Source organism: Notechis scutatus, chromosome 1, assembly GCF_049901735.1.
Source record: "Notechis scutatus isolate UNSWTSFEM ecotype Mainland chromosome 1, rNotScu1.2, whole genome shotgun sequence".
In the NCBI taxonomy this organism is placed as follows: Eukaryota; Metazoa; Chordata; class Lepidosauria; order Squamata; family Elapidae; genus Notechis; species Notechis scutatus.
The window spans coordinates 316,768,265-316,793,232 of record NC_142009.1 but is presented as its reverse complement, the minus strand read 5'-3'; the positions used below and the strand labels follow the sequence as shown (position 1 = coordinate 316,793,232).

The following is a 24,968-nucleotide window of genomic DNA, read 5'->3' as shown; positions in this document are numbered from 1 at the left end:
CAATTTAGTGTTCACCTTGAAAGAGATTTATCTTTGCTGGCGTTCTTCCCATGGACTTTTCTTGGTTGTTTTCCTGGAGTTTATGATTAATTATCTTGGCTTGCTTCAGAACTCTCATCAATGCGGTTTGTTTTGGTTTTCTGTTTGCCTCATTATTTACTTTTGTGACTTTAAACTGTGCCTAATAAAACAGTGAAGTTAAGTTGAAGGCCTTACCGGACTTTAATATATGTTTTGGGTTTTGGGTATTTTGAGAGACTACGGGTCATCACAGCTGTATTGTAAATCATGTAGAGAGATGATTAACTGGGAAGGGAAATAGAACTATATCAAGGAAATAAATCTTTCCAAGAACAAGATGGGAGGGTGTCTTGTTGCTGTTTGAAGAGATGGGATATAAATAAATAAATTTGATGTGCTTCATTGTGAAAGGAGCTTTGTTGGACTCAATCCCTCTTTATTATAAGCAGTACATTATATGGACATAGATGATAAATTGGGGGCTAAGACTACATGAAATGCAAGAAATAATATATAAACTTTCTATGCACAGTGAAAATCATGCACAGTAAGCAGAATTTCCATTTGATACTCCAGTAATTAAAAGTTAATCTAATTCTCTAGCTGGCAAAGCAGAACTGAAGAAAATTGAGGCAAAAGTTGCACTGGGAACCTCTGAGCACAGCATCATTATTATGACAGGATGATGTTTGTTGTCCAAGAAAATTCTCTGTTCAAATAAGAACATTGTAATAGCGCTTCTTATCCATTGGTCGGCCTGAATGCTGATCGAGTAAAAAATATTTTGATGTTAAAAATGCTGTATAAAATTGCACAATAACCATGCAGAAAACTAGAGGTTGTTTGTTCTAGCGGTTCTTAATCCTAATTATGCTCAGCTAATTTGTAGTGTACCAGACCGGTTTGTTTCTTTGACGGTCTTCAGAAAAGATCCCCATTGAAAGAATTTAAGGTAGGTTGATTTCTAATGAAAAACATGTCTGGTCTACATGCTCTACCTACAGGAGACCCTAAGTTGTATTTAAGGAACATCTCAACGGCACATCTCATTATCTCCCAGCTCCACTGAGGAGGATGAAGCTTCCAACCATGGGAATGATGTATTTTAATTATGAGATACTGGTTTGTTAGCTATTGCTTCCATATTACCTTTTTACATTAAGGTGGATGATTTTTGGTTCTTCAGCCTCCTTTCAGTGCTTCTCTCCATGAGCCTCCTGACTGTGATGGTTGAAAATAAAAGGATTTCCCCCCAGCATTACTAAGTAAAAACATATGAAAAATATACTGTACGTGCTAAAACAGGTACAGGACAGTTAAAAAATAGCAAGGATCTCCCCAAAACCTAGTCCCAGCCTAATATGTGACACAGTCTTGCTTGCTTTGTGATCTTCACCCATCCCCTCATGTTTCAAAATGTTCGGCACTCTTGTTCAATACCATTTTAAAACCATCCAAGTTTGATGTCTTGTGTTAATTAAACTCCATAGATTAATAATGCACTATATAAATGAAACATTTTCCCACTGCTTAACTTCAGCGGTCAACTTTGAAGAGAGGCAAGAAAACTTTACTGTGTACAATTTCTCAAGAACGTGTATAATTTTATAGGCCCTTATCATGCCTCCTTTGAGTTGAAGGCATCAAAATATCTGAAGCTTTATTGGGATTTTCCATCCCTTTCATTATCCTTTGTTATCCATTTAAGTATCTTTTCTGGCTGTACAACCCGAGCTGTGCAACTATCCAGTTATATACTTTCCTAGTGAGGTTGTATTATTGAGCTGAACTAATGCTTTATTTTTAATTCCTTTTCTAATGATTCCCATATAGAATCTTTTGCACAATCTGATGGATGACCTTGAAATACTGGTAATGCATTGTTTAGATATTTATCTTTCATTTGAATGTAGAGAAATTTTTTTAAAAGTGACAATTTCCCAGGGTTTGTGGGAAATGTTTGAATTGGTATGCCAGCTTCATGAAATTTATGGAAGCCCTCTTATGTCATTTTTTTGGTTGATTTAGATTACATCTTATGATTGATCACTTTGTTGCTTGTATGTACACTGAGAGCTTTTGCACTGGAGACAAATTCCATGTATGTTCAATTGCACTTGGCCAATAAAGAACTATTCTGTCCTGTCCTGTCCTTTCCTGTTCTATTCTAAACCCTTTATGTTTGAGGAAATCATTTTGGATTTCTTCACTTTATGTTATTGAAGCTCTTCACTGTGTCCCTGTTAGCATCAGTGCCTTTTTTATCTCATTATGCAGTTCATTTGAGAACAGGCTAAAAAGCAATGGTCCGAATACACATTATTAAGCAATCTCACTGGGAAAGAAGTATCCTTTTATACTTATTGTTTGGTTCCTGTTTTTTTTTAACCAGTTACACATTCAATTACTGATTCTCTAACAAACATGTCTATTTAGAAAATCATCCTGCATCAGGTGACAGAAAAGTAATCAACAGGATATGCAAAATTTTCTGTTCCATGGGAGATATAAAATATTCCGTCTTTCTTTCAACTAAATTGGCTTTTTAAGGGTTGTCTGTCAGTTTTCGATAAATGGTTTGTGGTGATCTAGACATGATCTAAACCTGAAATGGACCCATTCCATTAGTTTTATAAAGGGATCCAGGATATTCCATGAAATGATAGGACAATGAACTTAACATCCAAATTTGTGGAGAGCACATACAATAATTAAATAGGAGGAAGATGGTGAGGAAGAGTCAACTGGGGTTTTCAGTCATAAATCCTGGCCCAATAAACAGAATCATAAGGCTGGAAAGGATCTTGGAGGTTTTTTAGTCCAACTTAATCCCCAAGGCAGGAGTCTTTATATCGTTCAAAACAAATGGTTGCCAATATTTTTTAAAAATCTTCAGTGGTAGAATACACACAACTAGGAGGCAAGTTGTTCCATTGTTTGATTGTTCTCATTGTCAGGAAATTCCTCCTTATTTCCAGGTTGGGTCTCCCTCTGATAAGCTTCTTATCCTGGCCTCAGCTGCTATGGAGAGTAAATTGGCACCCTCTTCCCTGTGAACAGCCTTTCAAGTGTTAGAAGACTACAGTCATATTTTCCCTAAGGCTAAGCCTTCTCTTCATTAGGCTAAACATAACCAGACTTCTTACTATCTTTGTTGCTCTTCTCTGCATTCTTTCTAGGGCCTCAGCATTTTTTTTGCATCATGGCGAGAACTGTATTCACCTCCGCAGACTGTAATCTATTAGAGTTTTATGATGCTAAATGAGTTCACAGATAAGTAGGTCATGGTTTATGTAAGTTGTTAACTGAATCATATGGTTGTTAAGTGAATTTGCTTTCCCCCATTGGCTTGTGGGAAGGTCTCAAATGGCAATCAAGTGACTTGGGATACAGCAACCATCATTCAATATACGTCCTGCCAAATGCCTAATTTTGACCACATGGTTGTGGGGATGCTACGATGGTCATTTGTTATAAGACACCTTTTTTTTTGGTGCTGTTGTGACTTTAAACGGCCGCTAAATGAATGATTTTAAGACAAGAACTAACATAATTGGGCATCATCAGCATATTAATGAAACCAAAACCCCTTACTGACCTTAGAGGTTTTATGTGGATATTAAAAAGAGGAATAAATAATTATGCTTTGCCGGCCTTTTCACCACAAGACAAGTTCTAATAAAGGCTGTCAGGGAATTTCTCCTTCCCAGCTTCCTTTTTGAGAATAAGGTCTGATATTGTGCGTATTCTAGAATGCATGACACTTTGCTGCAAGCTGTTCAAGTATAGAAGAAAGTGAAAGGTTGAAATGAAGGAAGAGAGCAGGATGGTTCAGCATAGAGGTTCCCTTAATGATACACACAGACACACACACACACACTGTGCTCAGTTCTTGCTTAATCAGAAGCAGTCTGTCATCCCAACCAACATGCTGAATCTTGGATCACCAGAGGTATTGCTCATGTTGCTTGTTTGCTGGCAACAACATGGAGGAAGAAGGGCAATTGGTGGGTCCTAGTTCCCTAACGGAAGGGAACACAACTGCAAAAAGGCAGGTGTGCCCTGGCTTTTCTTGCAGAATTTTCTTGCAGAACCACTAGTAGAAGAAATTTCTTGCAGAACCACTAGTAGAAGAAATATTTGGATTAGAAGTATCTTCACTGTACTTGTTTTCGGATATGCTGAATCCGAAGCATCTTTGCCCATTTTGGATTAATATATTGCACCGCTCTCCCACAAAATTAATGGCATATACCCCTTGTCCCCGTCCCCTCATTCCCTCCACTCTTCCCCAAAGAGAAAGCTTTTTTTTTAGAAATGTTTTTAAAGTGCTCACATCTGCCAACTTAACCAATATATTTAAAGGCTTCTGGTCCCGAAATAGGGTTAATAATAGAGGATGCTTGGAAGGGGCAGGCAGCTTTGTGGGAGATGGGCTGTTTAGAAATGTAAATAAATAAATAAATATACAATTTAGCAACCTTGTGATTTATTTGAAGAAGGGCTTTTTGGAAGTCTCTGAATGCTTCTCAGATTAAAAATGGTGACTTCCAATTGGTCCATCCTTGTACAAATGATTCACTCATAGATGATATTGCTCTATCTTACGTCTACATCCACATCCATGTCTGTCTGTCTATCTCTCTTTGTCTGTCTGTCTATCTCTGTCTGTCCGTGTCTGTCTTTCTGTCTATCCCTATCCCTGTCCCTATCCTTCCGTCCGTCTGTCCCCCCCTCTCTATCTCTATCTCTCTATCATTTAGATCAGGGGTGTCAAACTGGCGACTCATGGGCCGGATGCGTCACCCACAGGCCACGCCCACCCCAGCTCCACAAAGGGAAAAAACATCCCGAAACTTCATGTGATGGCAATGTGAGGCTGCGAGTTTGACACCCATAATCTACATCATCATCTAAAGCTTTCTTGGTAGCTTCCAATAAAAATATAAAATAGAGTCGAAACCAAAAATACCAGTAAGAATTAAACCTTTGTTTTTATTGGGTGGGGGGAGGTGAGAGCCTTTTTAAAAGGAGACATCTCCTAAATCTAAAGACACAGTGAGCCTGTTTCAGAGGCCTTGAGGTACCTAGAAAATTCCGTGTCCTGGGTGGTAGCTGGGGGTGATAGGATGGGGGTGATAGGATGGGTAGGCCTCTCGTGCAAAAGAAGGGACTCTTTCAGATGATTAGGAAGCACATTATAAAGTGTTGGAATACTTAGTGAGACAGGGAGAAGCATAATGTTTTGCCTTAATGAGGAAGTTTCTTGGAAATGCTGCATGAGAGATGCAGTTTATGAGAAAGGATAGCTCCAAATTAGCCACCACTGCTGAGAAATAGGACTCCTTTCTCAAGCTCCATCGTCAAGCTCCAGGCTAGGAAAAGCTACTTCTTTCATCTGGCTTTAACAGGGGACCACAAAATCTCTCTCATTACGAAGCTGAGTTACTAATTTTGTTTCTAATTCTGGGCAGTTCTGCAGGATAAACTCCCAGGGTTAGCCTATATCTCAGCATTGATGTGAGTCAGGCATTGCAGGGAAGAATTACAAAAATGCTGCATTCAAATATTCATGAGAATCACCAATGCTTATTTGAAACGATAAATCCACACATTTCTTTTGTGCTTACCTAACAGTTTCCTTATAGCATCCCATCTTTTGGTCTGGGCTTTATAAAGACAATAACTGCTCACATATATGCAGGGTTGGCATTACGTACACAAATGTGGGTTGCAGTATGAGAATAAAGACAAAATATTTCCACATTCTCAAGTTTTGATTTGCCCATATGTGCCATGGAGATTAGTTCATTTTAGTAGGGAATCACAAAGAACTCTGTTCTGACGACCTCCTCCTCCTCCTCCTCCTCCTCCTCCTCCTCCTCCTCCTCCTCCTCCCAGTTTCACCATGCTGGCTAATTTTAAAAAAACTAAACATGGTTGGGTAGGTATATCAGAAATTCCCAGGACTATGTACTAGACCAGCAGCCCCCAACCTTTTGGGCACCAGGGACCGGTTCCATGGAGGAAGGTTTTTCTGTGGACCAGAGGAGGTGTCGTTTTGCATGCTGCCTCTCTCCCGTGGATGGGGCTTTGCTTTTTTGCATGGACCGGTTGCCGGCATGCCATGGACCAATGCCAGTCCACGGATTGGTGGTTGGGGACCCCTGTATTAGACCAGGGCTCTCCAAACTTGGCAACTTTAAGAGTTGTGGACTTCAATTCTCTGAATTCCTCAGCTAACCATGCTGGCTGGGGAATTCTGGGAACTGAAGTTCACGAAGCTGCCAATTTTGGAGACTTCTGCACTAGACTGAAAATATTCTAGAAGAAAGCCATGGAAAACCACTTCTGAGGTTATGCTGAGAGAGCAGAGTCTATTTTATCTTTTCCTTTCCTTTTTGTACAGCATTTTATCAATACGGGAGCTACTAGGTACTATTAGCAGCTCTGGGTCTACATGAATAATCCAAATTGATTCATTTGTGGGAAAAGCTATATATTGATTATCCCCACCTGGTCTAAAGCAGTTTTTTTTATTATTAGCATAATCTGGATGAAGGAGACATGCTCCTATGCTTCAGAAGTATGACTGGACTTGGTGTTAAGCCAGTCAAGTAAAAGAAATTTGATCCTACTTTCCTTCTCAGGCTTTCCCCCTTCTATAAGAAGTTGATGGAAGAAATAACCATCTGGTTCAGTTCCAAGCCAGGAGAAAGACATTGGAAACATGGAGGCTGATTGGAAAGATGGTTTAATGATGAAGCAGAACCACATGTGATTCTGAGCAGCTGACCAAAATGGAGTTGAGAGTGAAAGGTTTTTATACATTTTGTTCAGCTTTGCACTTGAGCTTCTGTTCCTGTGCAAAAGCATGTATTCTATTGGCTATTGTCAGACTCCCATGGGGCCATATAGGGGTTATGTAGGGGTCATAGCTGGCTCTATAGGCAAAGTACAAATCCTAAGTGTTTGTCTGAGTTACGTTTGGTTGAAGTTTGGACTGCTGTGAGGGTGATGCAATGAAGGGGTTTGTGTTCTGAAAGGGTGTTGGGTAATTCCTATTATGGCTTAATGGCTTTCATCCTGTTTTGGCTCTTGGGTGAGGGTATTTCCTTATGATACTTGTCTTCTTTCAATAAGCTCTTTATCTCGTAAGTGCTGTGGGCTATTAAGGAAAGTGGGGGTTGCTTTCTGCCTCTAAAAACATGTTTCTCCATTTCTCCCTTCGGGAAATACAGTATAATAATCTGCCTTTTCTAATATTTCATTCTTTTAGGAGGGGTGGTGGCTTCCCATAGTGATGAGCATCTTTGAAGGGTCAAGTTGCATTTTTCTGCTGTTGTGTTGATTCTTGGTTTATCAAATACCTGAAATGAGCTTCCCAAGCGTGGTCTCCCTATCTCAGTTGGAACTGCAATTTTCAAGACAAACAGCCCTCGAATTACGGCCTCAATTGAGCCCAAAATTTCCATTATTAAGCAAGACCGTTGTTAAGTGAGCTTTGCCCCATTTTATATTTTTCTCACCGCAATTGTTAAGCAAAACACTGCAGTTGTTAGTAACACAGTTGTTAAATGAATCTCTGTTGCAAAAGGTCCCAAGACACTGCCACCATCAGAAACATAAACCAGTTTCCAAGCATCCAGTGGTGGTCCTGTGACCAGGGGGATGCTGCAATATTTGAAAGTGTGAAAAATGGACATACTGTAAGTCACTTTTTCCAAACAGCTTTGAACAATCACTAAACAAACTGTTGTAAATCAAGGACGATCTGTTTTCCCAGTCAGTGTGATCAAAGGCTACTGGACAATTGTGGACGTTACAATCCCAACACACCTACAGGGTGCCTTTGAGCGTACACTAAGTGATGGGTTTTAAAGTTTGGGGAATCTAATCTTATTAATTATTAAGTTTCTCCTCCGGAAATATTGAATTGCTAACTAGGGCATACAAAACCTTTGCTAGACCAATACTCGAATACAGATCATCTGTCTGGAATCCGTACTGTATATTGGACATTAATAAAATTGAGCGAGTCCAGAAGTATTTCACGAGAAGAGTACTACACTCCTCTCTCACAACAGAATACCCTATATCACCAAGCTTGAGATTTTGGGCTTGGACAAACTTGAACTATGGACTTAAGTGTAGTACACAAAATTATCTGCTACAATGTCCTACCAGTCAATGACTACTTCAGCTTCAAGCGCAACAATACAAGAGCACACAACAGATACAAACTCAATGTAAACCGCTCCAAACTTGATTGCAGAAAGTACGACTTCAGCAACAGAGTGGTCAATGCCCGGAATGCACTACCTGACTCTATTGTTACATCCTCTAACCCCCACTCCTTTAACCTCAAACTATCCACTATTGACCTCAGCCCATTCCTAAGGGGTCTGTAAGGGGTGTGCATAAGTGCACCATCGTGCCTCCCGTCCCTATCCTATTATCCCCATTTATTCGTACCCATTTCCTGTATTCTTACTCATGTTTATACTTATGCCTATTATCTTGTAAGCGATTGACAAATCAAATTAACAAACAAATAAAATAAAATAAATAAAATTTCAGATTAAGGGAGAGGAATGCTTGAATAGCAACCTTGCCAATAGTGGGAAATCACTACTCCCTTTTGTCGTTAATCCATTTCAGTGCAGATTCCCACCTCCCCCGTAGCTTTGGTCTGATAGCTTATTCATCTCTTTATTATTTATTTCCCTCCCACATCTCCAAACAAAACCCACATGCATGCTGATTTGATTCTGCATTGCCACAAAACAACAGCAGGAAGCTTTTTAGTTGCCATTTGATGATGCCATATGAAGTCTGACATCTCTGAAGAAAGTTACTATTTTAGTTTAAGGAGGTTTTTCCTCTTATCTATTCCTCCTCAACCCCCACCCCCTGCATTTCCTTTTCAAGACATCCAACATTTGCTGAAATGTCTTTCGGGTGGGATTATAGATGGTTAATCAAGATCTTTATTGGAGCTTTTCTAGTCAATCTTCACGATACCAATTCGTTAAATCTGATTGCAAGTAGCTTTAAAACACAAAACATTTTGCCACTTTGAATATCTAGATGGGTTTCCTTGGATGCCTGGAGTGTTGCAAAAGGAAGTATAGGTACCCGACTTACAACAGTTCATCCAATGACCCCTCGAAGTTATACGCCATGTGTGACATATGATCATTTTTCCACACTGACAACCCCCATGGACACATGATCAAAATTGAGGCACTTGGCAACTGACTCATATTTATGACAGTTACAGTGTCTGTTCTGACCCAAACCTGGTTCCAAGAGAGCAAACACAAGACAAAGGCAGCAGTATAATCTTTTTACGTTTCAGCTAAGAATCCTGTTTCCTCACAGATAAAAGGCTGCTTCCAACTAATTAGCTCCAACAAGAAAGAGTCTTGCCAAGTTTTTTCAAGTCTGACCAAAAAACAACAGGTAAGAAATAGTTTACAAGAGTCTTCAAGTACCAACTGTAAGGTCCATGAGGCTGAGTTCAAAACTTCTTTGCCTTCTGCAAAGAAGGTTAGTTTCACAGCTGGCTTTTATCTTCTTGAAGGAGGGGCCTTGCAGCCTTACTCCCAAGTCGCCTGTGCTGCTGTAACTGCTCTTTTCTGTGAGCAATCCTGTGCGCACATGCACTTGGCACAGGCTCCTCGGGAACGTCCTCATCACTGCTGCCAGCCTCCACAATCTCTGAAGGCAGCAGTCCACTCCCTAATGGTCCTGGCCCCTCATCTGAGTCCTCGCTCTCCTCAGCCGTCTGTACCTGCTGCCAGCTAACCACAACAGTGTCCCCAAGTCATGTGATCCCCTTTTTGACTTTCTGACAAAGCAAAGTCAATGGGAAAGCCAGATTCATTTAACAACTCTGTTACTAACTGCAGTGATTCACTTAACAACTGTAGAAAAAAAGATCGTAAAATGGGGCAAAATTCACTTAATAGCTGTCTTGCTTAGCAACATAAATTTTGGGCTCAACTGTGGTGATAAGTTGAGGACTACCTGTATTTACAATCTGATCAGGCCTTTGCATATTACCCACAGGATATGTTGTGAGGTCTTGTCCATTGCAACCAACCACCCTTCTTCATTTGGATAGGGCAGCCTTCTCCCATCCAGTCCCTCTGAAATATTTTTGACCCCAGATCCCATCAACCCTAATTGGTATGTCCAAAGGACATATTTTCCCTGCCTTATGGGGACACTGGCCTAGGTGAGGAGTGCCAGATCGGGGAAGATGGAAAGCAAAGCATTATGGCTCAATTATGTAAATCAAGTTGACAGCGAAAAATGACAGGGGATATGGTGTCAATATCATGCAAATGGGTGGAGGCTGGATTTCCACTGTTTTGTTTATTTGGGTTTTAAAAATACTTATTCATCTTAAAAGATGGTTGGAGGCTAAAACCACATGAAGAACAGTTGCAGGGATTGGGTATGTCTAATGTAATGAAAAGAAGGACTAGGGGTGACATTATATCATCCAGTATTTGAGTGGCTGCCACAAGGCAAAGCACCAAAGCAAGACAAGAAGCAATGGATGGAAACTAATCAAGAAGAGAGCCAACTTAGAACTAAAGGAGAAACTTTCTGAAAGTGGAAACAATAAACCAGTGAGACCGTTGTGGGTGCTTCATCACTGTTAGGAATAACATAGGTTACCTAACGTAGTTTGGGTAAAATAATATATATAGACTATGATAGTGAATTTAAGTGTGTGTCACTTTAACTCCAAAGCATGTAATTTTGGGTGCGGCTGTAAATCCCCATAAGAGGGAGCAAGAGAACTTGATTGATTGCTGGCTTACTGGATTGCTTGCAGACGATGATGGATTGTTAACTGCGTGTTCTCTGCTGTTGCTGAAGGAAAGAAGTTTGACTTCTTCATATCTCTAACTGCGAAGAGATATATTACTGGACTGATATTTATAAGTTTAATGACCTCTTTTTCGACACTGGACTTTGCAACTGAATAATCCCCGGATGGACTGAACTAGTGTATGATATATGGACTGTTTGACTATGCTATAAATCTTACTGGAATAAACTATTTAACTAGCACATTGTATCTGTTTTACTGAGTGTAAGCTACAATAACGTTTATCTCACATATTTGCCTGCCTGCCTGACTGCCGTGCAGGTTCTGCTAGGGTGTATATCCCTAACAATCACTGGAGGCTTTTAAGAAGAGACTGGACAGCCATTTGTCTGAAATGGAATAGGGTTTCCTGCTTGAGCAGAAGTTTGCCCAAGAAGCTCTCCAAGGTCTCTTCCAACTCTGTTATGCTGTTAAAGGTGTGTGATGACTGCAAGAATTTACATTTGGGTTTTTTCAGTTGGCTTGAGGGAATTGAGAGAAAATAGTGCCTTGGTTTTCTTGCAGTTTTCCTGTCAAATGAGACACGAGTTGCTGCGGACATGATTTCAGTCATTGGCTGAAGGGGCAATTTCAGAACTTGTTCAGAAGGGGAGATAGAAGCTACAAATGGTCTGTAGGCATGGATTGTCCACCCACAATATATATACAAGGGGCACATTTTCAAACCAGTGATACTGTATCTTCAATGAAAAGGAATCTGTAGTAGATTGTTTTTTAGCACTAATGGTCAAGAATCAATCAGATCGCGAAATCCATAGAGGAGGTGGAGTTGCTATCTTCTACAAAAAATCCCTAAATCTAAAAAAGAACCAAATTACATAGGAACTTATTCTTCCGGAGACCGTCTGCGAACTGTCCTCAAATACCACAACCTGTCCCTCAAACTGTCCTCAAATACCACAAAATTGTAAGCGATTGACAAATCAAATAAATAAATAAAATAAAATAAGAAACTTTGCCAACCGTGCGTATTTTGGTGGAGCCTTTTAATCTTGATTTGCTCCTGCATTTACCTTCCCCTTGAGAGTTTGTCTACATTAGTGCCCTTCTCCAAAACCTGTTCCTCCACTCCACAGTTCCTCTTCAACCAGAATTTAATTAGCTGTAGTCCCTTGGACAAGACAAGAAGACAAGAACTTTTGCAAGGAAAAGGAATTGGAAAGTCTGCCTTTTGTCTCCCCTGGCATTATTAAAACGGAGGGAATCTAAAAACTGGTCCCAAATATCATTTGTTGAAAAACCAAGGAAGCCAGTTTGTGAAGGGCGGGAGGAAGAGCAGCAATTAACTGATGAATAAACTCTCTCGTTGTGAACTGCTTGCTCAGCTCTAATGAACATTTCAGATTTCTATCCTGATGCCAGCGATCCATTAAACCAGGATAAATCACAAGTCCTATCCTGTCCACTATCCCTCCCCCCAGCTTTTTGTGCTGTAATTTGTTGAGGTTGCTTTTTGCTGGCACACAAGGAGAATCTATTTTGAACTCATCTGGTTTGCAGGTATCTGTCAAAATTCTGGATTTAACTAATTATTTTTTATTTGTTCAGTCATTCTGCCAAGCTTCATTTGCAAAACTGAAAGGAGTGGAAGGGAACCAGGTCATTCATATTTGCCCTTCCTTTAACTTGAGCTCTTTTCCTTTTTTGCTTCCTCCCTTCCCTTTCCTCCACCATCAGTGAGGGTTTATGGTAAAAATCAAATAGGTACCGCCTATATAGACGGAGAGGAAACATTTAAATTCCTGGATGGAAAGGATGGGGATTAAACATGGGCTTGGCAGGACTTGGGCAGGAATCCTCATGCCATCCCAGAAAATAGCTACCTAGCATAACCTTGTAAAGAAGGTATAATGTAAACTTTTGGAAGATGCTGAGAAAAGTTGACACCAGCAATATGTCTATGGAAGTTCTCAATCATCCAGGTCATGGTTGTCTGAAAAGTGCTTTGTTTTTTCCTCTCCAAAAGGCAACTGGATTTTCTTGTTATTTTTAAAAATGTTTAGTTTCTCCTCCAAGACTTCTGAAGAAACTTATTTGGTGTGAAGTGAAACATTTTCAAAGAAAAAAATATAAACCAAGATAGTCCAGTTGCATTTTGAAAAAAAAAGAGCACCTTTAGGACATCAGCAATATTACTAGTTTGACCTGCATAAATCAACTTATGATGTTGAGATGTGGCTGTTTCTATTCCATAGACAGAAGAGATATTGGACAGCCATTTGTCTGAATTGGTATAGGGTCTCTTGCTTGAGCAGTGGGTTGGGCTAGAAGACCTTCAAGTAGGTTATTCTGTTACTTCTGTTACCTCCCACATTGTTGAGTGGGAGAGGCTTGTTGGAAGAGTTTTCTCTCTCTTTCTAGCTGGTTAAGCAAGGAAGAAAGGATTTCTCTGGAAGGCGTCTCCCCTTGTGCTGATGAAGTAGGAGCTGATGAAGAAAAGAGAGAAAGCAGGTTGGATGGATAGAGCCAGAGACGAGCAAGCAAACCTTTTGCTGAAAAGCTGGAGGTCATACCCTATCCGCTTAATAGGTGGGCTATGCACTGGATTTTATTTCAGCACTGCTACAGGTGGTCCTTGAATTACAAAGTTATGATGGCACTGAAAAAAGTGATTAAAGTGGCATGAAAACCTCTTTGCCTATAAAGCAGTTGCTGCAGAGAACAGAAGATGTTATCTGGTCCCTTTTTTAATAATATGTGTACAGGGTCCCTTTAGTTTGTTTGAACACGGGGAAGCATTTCAAACCATCACATCCCACACTTTTGGTCTTAACTAGTGCAGATTTTCCATTCCTCATTCGCATGACACTTGAAAAGCTCACATACAAATGGTAATGAGCAGCTGAAATACATGAAAGCGGAAGGAACTGAAAATAAAACTGACAGAATCATCACCGTGCCTTTATACAAACCGGTGGTACAAACCAGTGGTGCAGTAACACTAGAAATACTATGTACAGTTCTGGTTTTGACACTTCAGAAAGGATGCTGCAGGGCTGGGAAGGATGCAGCAAAAGAAATCAAATGATAAGAGCAAATGAACAAACCATTTCACAGACAAATGACTGTCCAGCCCTTTTTAAAGAGTCTCCTGTGATGGAACACCCACAATTTCTTTTTTTTAAAAAAATAAAGTTTTATTTGGGTTTTCACACATACAAAATACAAGTAAAACATCTTTTTGAAAATAACACGGTCCCGGGTTGAACTTCTTTATACAGACACAAAACTCAATTTCATGCTCCTTTTTGTGTTCTATTCCATATCTTATACTATTCTACATTTTCTATATAGTTTTCCCCTCTTTTGATTTTCTTGATTTTAATTTGATTATCTCATCTCAATTCAAATCATTATATTTATACTTTTGTCTGTTCTGTTTCAATTTCATATTATCTTTTCTCATTAAACAAGTTTTCTCCTGTAGTTACTAATTGGAGTATGACACCTTTAGATCTTTTAATTACATCCATTCAACTCTTATTTAAACTTCAATATATACCTTAAGGTTATGACCTTCAATATAATACATAATACATAACTTCCAATCGAATTCTGCTTGGTACATTCTTATAATACACACTATATTCTTGAAAAAAAAAAGATTATAAATATATGTAATTATAAACCCTCATTCCATTCCAGTTCAGTTCTATCATTAATAATCATTAAAATCTTAACATCTTTAACACGTCTTTTCAATTAAATATCATACTTCCTTAAAAACACATATAATCTCCATAATTAATTTTTCCCTTATTTCTCTTCACATATGTTTTATAAATCATTAAATATACCTTTTATTACATTTATTTATTGATAAGCATTCCACTGAATTATGATAGCTATTTTATCAGACATTTTAATCATACATTGTTTCATATTTTCTAAAATTACTTCTGTTTCTAATATAACCATACTATCTTATGTACCTTTGCAGAATCCCCTTTTCCATTAAATTTTCACCCATTATCTCTAAATAGGCCCTGTTTCTCTGTATTTTGTTTCTGTCCTTTATGACTTCTTTTCCTTTCTTTCTTCCCTCTCATCTTCTCCCTCCCCTTTTTACCCCCTTGTCTCTCTATTTCTAATTCTCTCTTCTGCATTTCCCTCTTCTGTTGCTTTCTGATTCTGATTTTATACTTATTTTTCACTCTATTTTTTTTGGAATTGTTTTTCCCAATCTTAAACTTTCCATTCTCTTTCCCCCTTTTCCTTTTTTCCCCCCATCTAAGATTACTTGTTCATTAAAGATGGCTTCTTCTTTGTCGCAATCTTGTTTCTTGTTGTTTCTCATAATTCCAAATCTCCATTTCAAAAAACTGAAATACGAAGCCAAAAGAACCTCTCCCTTCTTGTGCATCTTCTTTGTACTTTTTAAGTTCCATTTTCAGTTCTTCTAAAAGTGGAGCCATTTAAAACAGTTTTAAACAATCACCCGATTGATTTTAGTCATTCAAAACAATAACCAAGAATCCAGAAATCATCAAGTAATCCAGATAGTCCCGAGTTATATCTTCTTATTTCTTTTTCGACTTTCTCTTCCTGGGGTTTTGGTTGCGATATTTCAGTTAGAATGTATCTTTTGGAAGTCTTGTTGAGATTTGGCTATAAGTTCTTTTTTAATTCCAGGTAGTCTCCTCCCTTCCAGATCCTGCCGTTTTATTCTTCCTCTCTCCTTTCCTGTTTTCAAAAGCTTTTAATTATCCAGAAATCTTTATTATCCCTTTGACTTTTTATTTTCAGCATTAAATGCCTATTGATGTCAAAGTGGATTTTTTTCCAATTTCTTACTTAAGTCTCTTAGTTGTCAGTACAGGAAAAGGAGAAAACCCCCCAAATCTTTTCCCTTTTTTCTCTCCTTCGCAGCTTAAAAATCTTCTTAGGGAACAATGTTATTGTTTTTTAATAGTTTCAATTCCAGGGTACCTTATTTGTTGCTTTTGCTATTTGACCCGGTCAACCAAAATTTTCTCCTCTTATCTTCCTCCTGCACATTCTTTTCCGGTCGAGTTCTTCTTTGTGGTGGCCATTTCTGACCACCGCTGCAACCGCCTTTGGGAAAGGGAGTAATGGCCAGCTGGAGAGGAGAGATGTGGCTCTCCTCAACCTTGCAGGCAGTCTCCCCCCTCTTCACCACCTCTATGGGTGGCTTAGCCCCGAAGCCAGCCAGCTTGGGGCGCTCCAGCGGCGAGCACGGATCGAAGCCTCACAGAGACGAGGTTTCGGTCTGTCGCTGAAGAAGCTCAAACCGAAAGCCGGAGCACCCACAATTTCTGTAGGCAAGTTGTTCTATTCATTTATTCGTTCCATTCCACTGGCAGGAAATTTCTCCTTAGTTCTAGGTTGCTTCTCTCCTTGATTTATTTCCACCCATTGCTTCTTGTCCTACCCTCAGGTGCTTTGGAGAATAGCTTGATTCCCTCTTTGTGGCAGCCCCTGAGATATTGGAACACGGTTATCATGTCACACCTAGTTCTTCTCACATACTACATGGTCAAAATCCACCTCTTTTTAATGGGTATGCACAAGGCTGAAACTAATGTCTTGGACTTTTCAGAGCCCCTCTATAGATGTCTCTAAATAAGAGAACAATCTTATTTAGTACCTGGATAGAAGAGTGGTGTGTATGAGAAAGAGAAAAGATTATGTTGGGATGAGCATCAGTATAATTTGTAATCTTTCCCACCTACCAGCTCCCCAGAATGAAGAAGAGAAATATTTTTAATTAATATCTTTATTTCACTTAGCTGGGCCTCTTGTATGGTTAAAAGTTCAGAAATCTATTTGTTTTAATCCTGTTTTCCCAAGCAGGCCTATAGTTTCAGTTTCAAATTTGTGATGCTGATGATACCAACAGAAGCCAAAGCTTCATCTCATAGCTGGCAGTGCTAAAAATAGAATTCTCCACAGAACTTACTTATTTCATGCTCTGAAGCACCAATCATGTTTGTTTGAAGCAGGAAAACATTATGAAGTTAGCACTTGGTGCTGCTCAGGCACACTTTGGAAATAATTTACCACAGGAAAACAAATAACACTCATGAGAAATTGTGGGCTCCTGGCATGAGCAGTAATATTTATCAGCTTGCATTCTTTAACTATGCAGGTGTTGCTGGCTGCCTTTGGTAATTGCTTCCTAACCTACATTTTAAAAAAGATTTCAAAAGGAGCTACTTCAGGAAATTGGTGCCCTAGGACATTTTTAGATGGGCTGTAGGAGGTTAGTGCTCTTCCTTTTTAAAAGCAGGATCCTGAGACTTTAAATGTCCCACATTGTTCCAAACATTGTGTAGATCAGGAAGACTATTCAATGTATATCTTTACAAGGAAGTACACCATGTCCTTGCCCTATGATGCTCCACTTAGATTGAGTTAGAGTTGTTCACAGAGCCACTTCAGCCTTTCCTTGGAAGAAATGTCTCCTTTTTTTCTCCTGATATTCAGCATTTGATCTAAAGCTCTTGTTTACTTGCAGGGAGATGCAGAGGTATAGATATTTCTGTCCAAACAATAGAAGCAGCACTGTATCAGTGTGATGCAAGATCTGCCCCTTCTTTCATGCATGTGATGTCATAGCACATATTATAAAGGTATTGTAGTTTAGTTTGGTGCTGCTTTCCTTATTCCTATCCCCCCATCTCTGGGTGTGATGAAGTTCATGGAATGGGAGCAACTTCCAATCCTGTACCAGCTTTCTTTTTAAGCTTGTGAGAATATGTTAGGAAGCATTGGAAATCCCTCCCTCCCTTCCTTCATTCTTTCCTCCCTCCCTCCCTTCCCCCTCCCCTTTCCAAGTGTCTGCTGCTGGGTGAGGAATGAGCAAGGAATTATGAGATTGTCTGGGAAACTGTCACAGAATGTTGAAAATGAAGAACATGTAACTGTAGCAGAATCTCATCAATGTAGCAGAAGTTGTCAGCCCTGTATTTTGGACACATTCTATAAGTTAGCACATCTGAAGCACCTTGGTTCAAAAACTGTTGCCCTATGATGCACCATTTCACCCTGTTAAAGATAATGACGAGAGCTTTAGTAGTATATAGATAAACTGGATGGATGTTATTAAAAACCAGTCCTTTTTATATCTTGTCTGTTGTTCACACCTTCCTCTGCTGGGTGAACTGCTTATATGACCTTGGGATAAAGACTGCAAGTGTGCTCGGTGCAAGCTAAACCGAAAGATACCAACAATAGTTTCCCATTGTTTAGAGCCCTTTCTGTATTGAGGATATTCTGTAACCTTGCAACTGAGGATGAAAAAAAAATCATTAAAAAGTGTATTATACTAAATCAGGTAATCTCCTTATATAATTTAGTATTTTCAGCTCTGCACTGATATGCTGCAGTTCTGCATGTGTTGTCAGGAGATGCTGGAAAATGAACTTAGCTTTTATGCAAAGAGCACAAACCGTACCATCCCTCTGATTCCCTCTCCACGTGAAAGTGAGCAGTGATGAAAATGAATACAAACACAGCATGTGTTACTTTCCTTCCCAGCGGTAGTTGGGGGGGGGGTAAAGAATGGGTACAGGAAGCACAGCTATATAAAGCACATCTCGCTGCATTCAGTGGTGGATGAGTTCATATAACATGCTAAACCTCATTTGCTTGATTATGTGCCATCAAATTGTTGTTGACTTTTGGTGACCACATTTTTCCCCATGCTGATCTATCCCTCACCTGCACCTTTAACTCTTCCAGTGATAGCTCCATTGTCATCGCAATTGAATGTATCCGACTCCTACCGTCAGTCTTCTGTCCATTCTGTGGTTTCCTGACCTGTATAGAAGTTTCTCATGAAGACAATGAGATTTTCTGGGATTCACATTTTTCTGAGCTCTTTCCAAAGCTTGACATGATCGACATAATCAAAGGCTTTTCTATCATCAATGGAGCATATAACAACTTCTTTTTGATATTCTTCAGCTTTCTCAATTATAGAAATAATGTCTTATGTCCCTTGGCCTTTTCTAAAGACAGACTGAACATCTGGCATCTCTTTTTTTGAGGAGGGCTCTAATCTGTGTGGATGACACCAAGCATTATTTTGCTAGCATGTGGAATTAAGAATATTGTAGAATAGTTTGCACATTCTGTTAACTCTCCTTTTTTTGGCAATGGGATGTATATTGACCTTTTCCAATCTATTGGTCACTGTATCATTCTTCAGATTTGCTGGCAAAGCTCACTTAGAACCTTGATTTTTTCCCCCTTTGTTGCTTGCCACATTTTAGTGGGTATTCCACCAGTTCCCATTGTTTTTCAACTTGGTAATGACCAGAGTTCTGATCCAGCTTCATCTTCCAGTACTAGAAGTGTAAGTAGGGAATATCTTCTAAGGTATCTTGGATATCTCTACTGTACAATATTTCAGTATACTCCTTCTATGCTTGATCGCCTTTGAGTCGATCACTTTGGGGTTACACCATCCTCCTGAGTTCAGACACCTTATTAATCTTAATTTTTAGTCCCTCTCCTCATATTGTCTGATGCAGTGGTGGGATTCAATTTTTTTTTACTATCGGTTCTGTGGGCATATATGTGAGCTGTGGGCATGGCGTGGCTTGGTGGGCATGGCAGGGGAAGGGTACTGTAAAATCTCTATTCCCACCCCACTCCAGGGGAAGGATACTGCAAAATTCCCATTCCCTCCCCACTCCTAGGGGAAGGTTAATGCAAAATCCCATTCCCTCCACACCTCACTAACCTGCTTTCCAGCTCCGTTCTCCTGTGCAGGGCAACCAAAGAAGACCCAGCCAATCATCTGGGACTTGGGAGGCAGAGAATATATGGGGGTGGGGCCAGAGAAGTAGTATTTACCTGTTCTCCAAACTACTCAAAATTTCTGCTACTGGTTCTCCAGAACTGGTCAGAACCTGCTTAATACCATCTCTGGTCTGATGTCTATTCAGTGCTTGAAGAACCAAAATAAACAACAAAAGGGACAAAGGACCACCTTGTCTTGTCCTGTTCTGAGTTTTAGGTGATTTAGTTAGACCACCATTAACCATAATTCAAGTCTTCTGAGATGTATATATCAACATGATTTAATGGTCTGGTCTCCTTGCAATGGATGGTAGCACCAGTTAATCTAATGTTAATCAAGGTGTAATCTGACCATGACAAGGAGGACATCAGAAGGTCCCCCAATTTTGGATTTTATAGCCACTGCTCCAACAGGGTCTATATATGACCATCGTCCTATGTAATGTTTTGGATGGCATGGAATGGGGCCATGGCCGCCATGGTGGTCATGAACTACTGAGCTTCCTCAATCCCCGTCCCTAGAGAAGGCAGATTTAAGTCCCTAATAAACAGGATCTCACATCTGGTAACCTGTGGATGACTATTGCGACACCTTCACTCTTGCCCCAAAGTCTTGACTGATGTAACAATTGAAATCCAGCAGGGCATATAAAGGGCCACTCTACCACTTCCAGCTCTATCCAGGCCTTGGTGAAACGTCATCAAGGATTAAATTGCAGATGAGGGAGGCCTTATTATAGACTGACCTGGCATTTAGAAGCAGTCGCTGAAAGCCAAGGCCCCTGAAGTTGTGCTGAGTGGGAACAGGGGCTGAGATCAAGGGCTTCAGATGTTTCCTAATGTTCTCCTTGAAAATGCTGGGTATATGTTCAAGTTCAGATTGTGGAAACTCAATGGCTTTCTTTTGTAGCTTAGCTTAGAGCATACACATGAGCAGTTTGTGATTTGTTCCACAGCTAGCACCTGTCTGTGTCTTTGATAACTATAATTGGGCTTCTCCACCTCCTTTTAGTAATGTTAAACCTTAATCATGGTTTAATAAAAATATGGCTATATTCATATATTCATGTGTCCAAATATCCCAATAAAGAAATCATATTACAGCTTAATGTGTAGGTTTACACAACATGCTGAGACATTATAATACACTATACCACAAGCTACCTAATCCTATTTTAGCCTAGTATGTGTGCTAATTTCTTCTATGATTCCTTCCTGGATAAGAAGAAACAGAACTAATCACTCTGTTTAATTGCTTTGCTTGCAAAGTTGAAACAATCTTTGCTTTTTGTTGTACAAAACTGTCTGGGGATGATAAATACCAGAAGATTAAAAGAATGTGTTCAGTCATATTAGGAAGGAAGCTTGTAAGGCACATCTAAACATTATGAAAGGAAGCAAATCTAACCCATTTGCGTGGAGAAAGAAACTGTTTATTTCCTGCTGCCTTAAACTTTCCTTCCCTTTATGGCTGATATAATAAATATATAAATCAAGAGCGTTGGAAGACTTTTGAAAGATCTTCCTCATTCATTCTTTCTCTCTTTTTAAAGGTCATTATTCATCATTATTCATTCTTTCTCTAACCTTTTAAAATTCAGTTTTGTTTTGACAACAAAATTTAGGAAGCCCTTGATGATTCTTATTTAGATAACTACTGTGGCTAAGTAATAAAAACAGTTATTTCCTTTGATACAAAAATTGCTTCTAATAGTTAATAAACTTTCAGTACAGTAATCCTTAGTCATTGGTTGAGTATAAGTAATTATTTCCATAGAACAGTGATTATATAATCACGAATAAAAATGCCCAGATGAAACTCATCAGATTGAGCAATGATCAACTGCAGCACAGTTCAGAACAATCTGAAACTATTTTCCCAGGGAAGTCTTCTAAGTAGGTTTTATGTACCCCAAACTGCATAATTTGTCCTTTGAACATTAATTACTTTATGACTTTGAGAGCCAGGTTTTCATTCTATAGAACTAAATCCAACATCCACTTATGACAGCCTACTACAGACTCCATAAATGTCATGGATTGGGTCCAGAAGGGTTATTTCAAAATAAAATGGCCTTCCATGAGCAGGAGTTCTAAAAATTATTATTCTTATTTCATGCGAAAATAAAATAAAAAGACATTTCACAATTTGTTGCACTGTTTCAAGAAGCCTCACAATACTTTGCTTAGCTAAGTACAGGTTCCGAAAACTTCTCTTTTCACAGAAGGAATTGAATTTTTGTTTTATTTGCATATGATGCATACTTGCACCTAATCCATGCTGTGCAACATGGTTTAGTAGACTTTGTGTAAATGTTGGAAGCAGAATGTCATTGCTAGATTTCCTACTAATTTTTCCTATTAAAATTTCCTACTAATTTTTCTAGATTAAACTTCATGATGAGATGATACTCAAAGGTATTCTTCTGAATATAGAACTTTTACAATCACAAGAAGACCTGTGTTAGATCTTCTAACTACTAAATTAGTTTCTTCCTACAGAGCCAGCAAGATACCTCTAAAGAAGCACACAAGTTAAGTAGGAAAGCAACAATCTCCCCAATAATTAGTTATTAGTGATACACTGCTTCTAAATAGTCCCAATGAAGAGCAGGCCTCCTCTGGTGATAGAGTATCTGCTTTGCAGTGCCGAAGGTCTCAGGTTCTATCCCACATTTCTGTATGTTTGGCTGAGAAAGAGTTTAGTCTGAAACTCTGGGCAGCTTGTGCCGTTCAATATGAACAAAGTTTGCACAATGATTTGGATCAATTAATTTGGATCAACTAATTTGGATCAAAAACAGCTTCCATGGAATACATCTGATTGAGTGGTCTACATTGCATCTTATTAAGGAAGCTTGGAAGGTTATTCTAGTTGGTGAGGATGAAGAATCAAGGCCATAGCTATTCCAATTTGAGATACCACAGGACTCGTCTTCTTGTTATTCACTATCTACATGAAAGCACTGGGAATGCCATCCAAAATTAAGTATCATCAATATGCAGATGATAAGTATATCACCCATCCATCCATCCATCCATCCATCCATCCATCCAGTGGTGGGATTCAAATTGCTTTACCACCGGTTTGGTGGGCATGGCTTGGTGGGCGTGTTTTGCCTGACGTTCACGCGCAGCTTTTCCTACACCAGCTGAGACCTGCAGCGCCAATCAGCTGAGAGGATAAAGAAGAGAAAAGCACAGGGGCGGGTGGAGGGGGCGATCCTGCACTTCTCTCTTAGTTTTCCTCTCAACTGATTGTGGAGGATTTTTTTTCTCCTCTCAGCTGATCTTCACCTTTTTTTTACTACCGGTTCAGCTGAACCGGTCTGAACCGGTAGCATACCACCACTCCGTCCGTCCGTCTGTCTGTCTGTCTGTCTATCATTTTCTACCCCAGACTAAGATGGAGGTCCTTACTTGGGTTTGGAAATGGTGAAGGACTGGATGTAACAAAACAAATCTGAGCTAAAGCTCGGCATAAAATAGGTACTGTTTCTGGGTAAACCATCTGTCTCTACTCTAGTTCTTTTAACTAGAATTTCTAAATCTTGTCAATCTGTTTTATTCTGTTAAGTATTTGGGCATTAGTGATGGTTCTAAATGGCCTTTCCCTATTATGATCTGTAGAACATGCTTTATCTACTCTATTTTTATTGTGTTTTTTTTTTTAAATTGTTGGGATTGCTTTCTTTCATTGTGAGTTAAAACTACCCAAATTCTCAGGAGTATCATATATTTGTCATATCAATAAATATATAACTTTGTTGCAGGAAATATTGTGTTTATTTTCTCTATCTAAAATGGAGAAACATTTTAGAAACTGTGCTCTTTCATGCTTGCATCATGATGTTACATTGCAAGTACATAAAGGGTGGAATTTGCATTGCAGTGTTGTGACCTGAACTTGCCTTCTTGGCCCACTGCAGACACTCTACCTTTTAATAAGAAAGACCTTACCTTTTAATAAGAAAGTTACAGGGCTAGCTCCCCTGGGGAATCTTTCTAGAAAGGCACCACTGGAGACTGAAAGCTGCTCCCTAACTGCATAATATTTACATAATGAGCAGCATTTTCAGCTAAAGTAAAAAAGGCCAAATGTCTTTGAAGGCTTGCTTACCTTAAATTGCTGAAAATGTGAGGCAATCAATTACCGGTATATACTGTTCCTTCTCAGTATATGCATGGAAGTATGGTTTCAAATGACAGCAGAATCAACCTTTCACATACTATTCTAAATAAAGAGGCTACTGTTTGTAGGAACACTAAAAATAAAAAAGAGGTCAGTTGACCCAGTCAGTCTCTTCCCTGGATCCTAAGCACGGTTTGTAATGCAGTGGCATCCACACCATCATACACAGCAGTTGCAATGTTGGCCTATATAAAATGATACTAATACTACTCTATAAAGCCTTGGTAAGATCACACCTAGAGTACTGCATCCAGTTTTGGTCCCCACACTATAAAAAAGATATTGAGACTCTAGAAAAAGTGCAGAGAAGAGCAACCAGGGTGATTAGGGGATTGGAGACTAAAACATGAAGAACGGTTACAGGAACTGGGCTTGGCTAGTCTAGTGAAGAGAAGGACCAGGGAAGACATGATAGCAGTCTTCCAATATTTGAGGGGCTGCCACAGAGAGGAGGGGGTCAAGCTATTTTCTAAAGCACCTGTAGGCCAGACAAGGAGTAATGGATGGAAACTGAACAAGGAATGATTTAACCTGGAAATAAGGAGAAACTTTCTGACAGTGAGAACAATCAACCAATGAAACAGCTTGGCCTCGGAAGTTGTGGGAGCGCATCACTTGAGACCTTCAAGAAGAGATTGGACTGCCATTTATCAGAAATGGTGTAGGGTCTCCCGCTTGGGCGGGGGGTTGGACTAGATGACCTACAAGGTCCCTTCCAACGCCGTTAACCTGTAATCTGATACCACAGTCATGCATTCTGATCTCTGATACAACTCTGTAAATTGCACCACGTGTACGATGGTGCCAGAAAACATAGAATAATAGAGTTGAAAGGAACCTTGGAGGTCTTCTAGTCCAACCCCCTGCTTGAACAGGGGACCCTATACCACCCCAGACAAATGGCTGTCCATTCTCTTCTTGAAAACCTCCAGTTCCACATCATACATGGGTCATCATTTACCTTCTCACAGATTGCCATGCTGAGTAATATCTTTTCAGTTAATTCTACCAGGTTAATTACATAGTGGGGGTGCCAAAATGTTAAAAGTACCATTATAACTCTAAGCCATTAAAATA

At 39.4% G+C, this 24,968-nt stretch overlaps 1 protein-coding gene and 1 long non-coding RNA gene across 2 annotated transcripts in view; one reads left to right on the top strand and one right to left on the bottom strand.

The window, feature by feature from the left end:
- SLC35F4 (solute carrier family 35 member F4) overlaps positions 1-24,968 on the top strand; it is a 147,292-nt gene that overhangs the window by 15,317 nt on the left and 107,007 nt on the right. The window lies entirely within an intron of this gene.
- Positions 462-23,902, bottom strand: LOC148133499 (uncharacterized). Its single transcript, XR_015746912.1, has 3 exons — positions 23,820-23,902; positions 1,171-1,282; positions 462-785 (listed from the first exon to the last, which is right to left on the bottom strand). It is a non-coding gene; the product is annotated as an uncharacterized LOC148133499 (long non-coding RNA).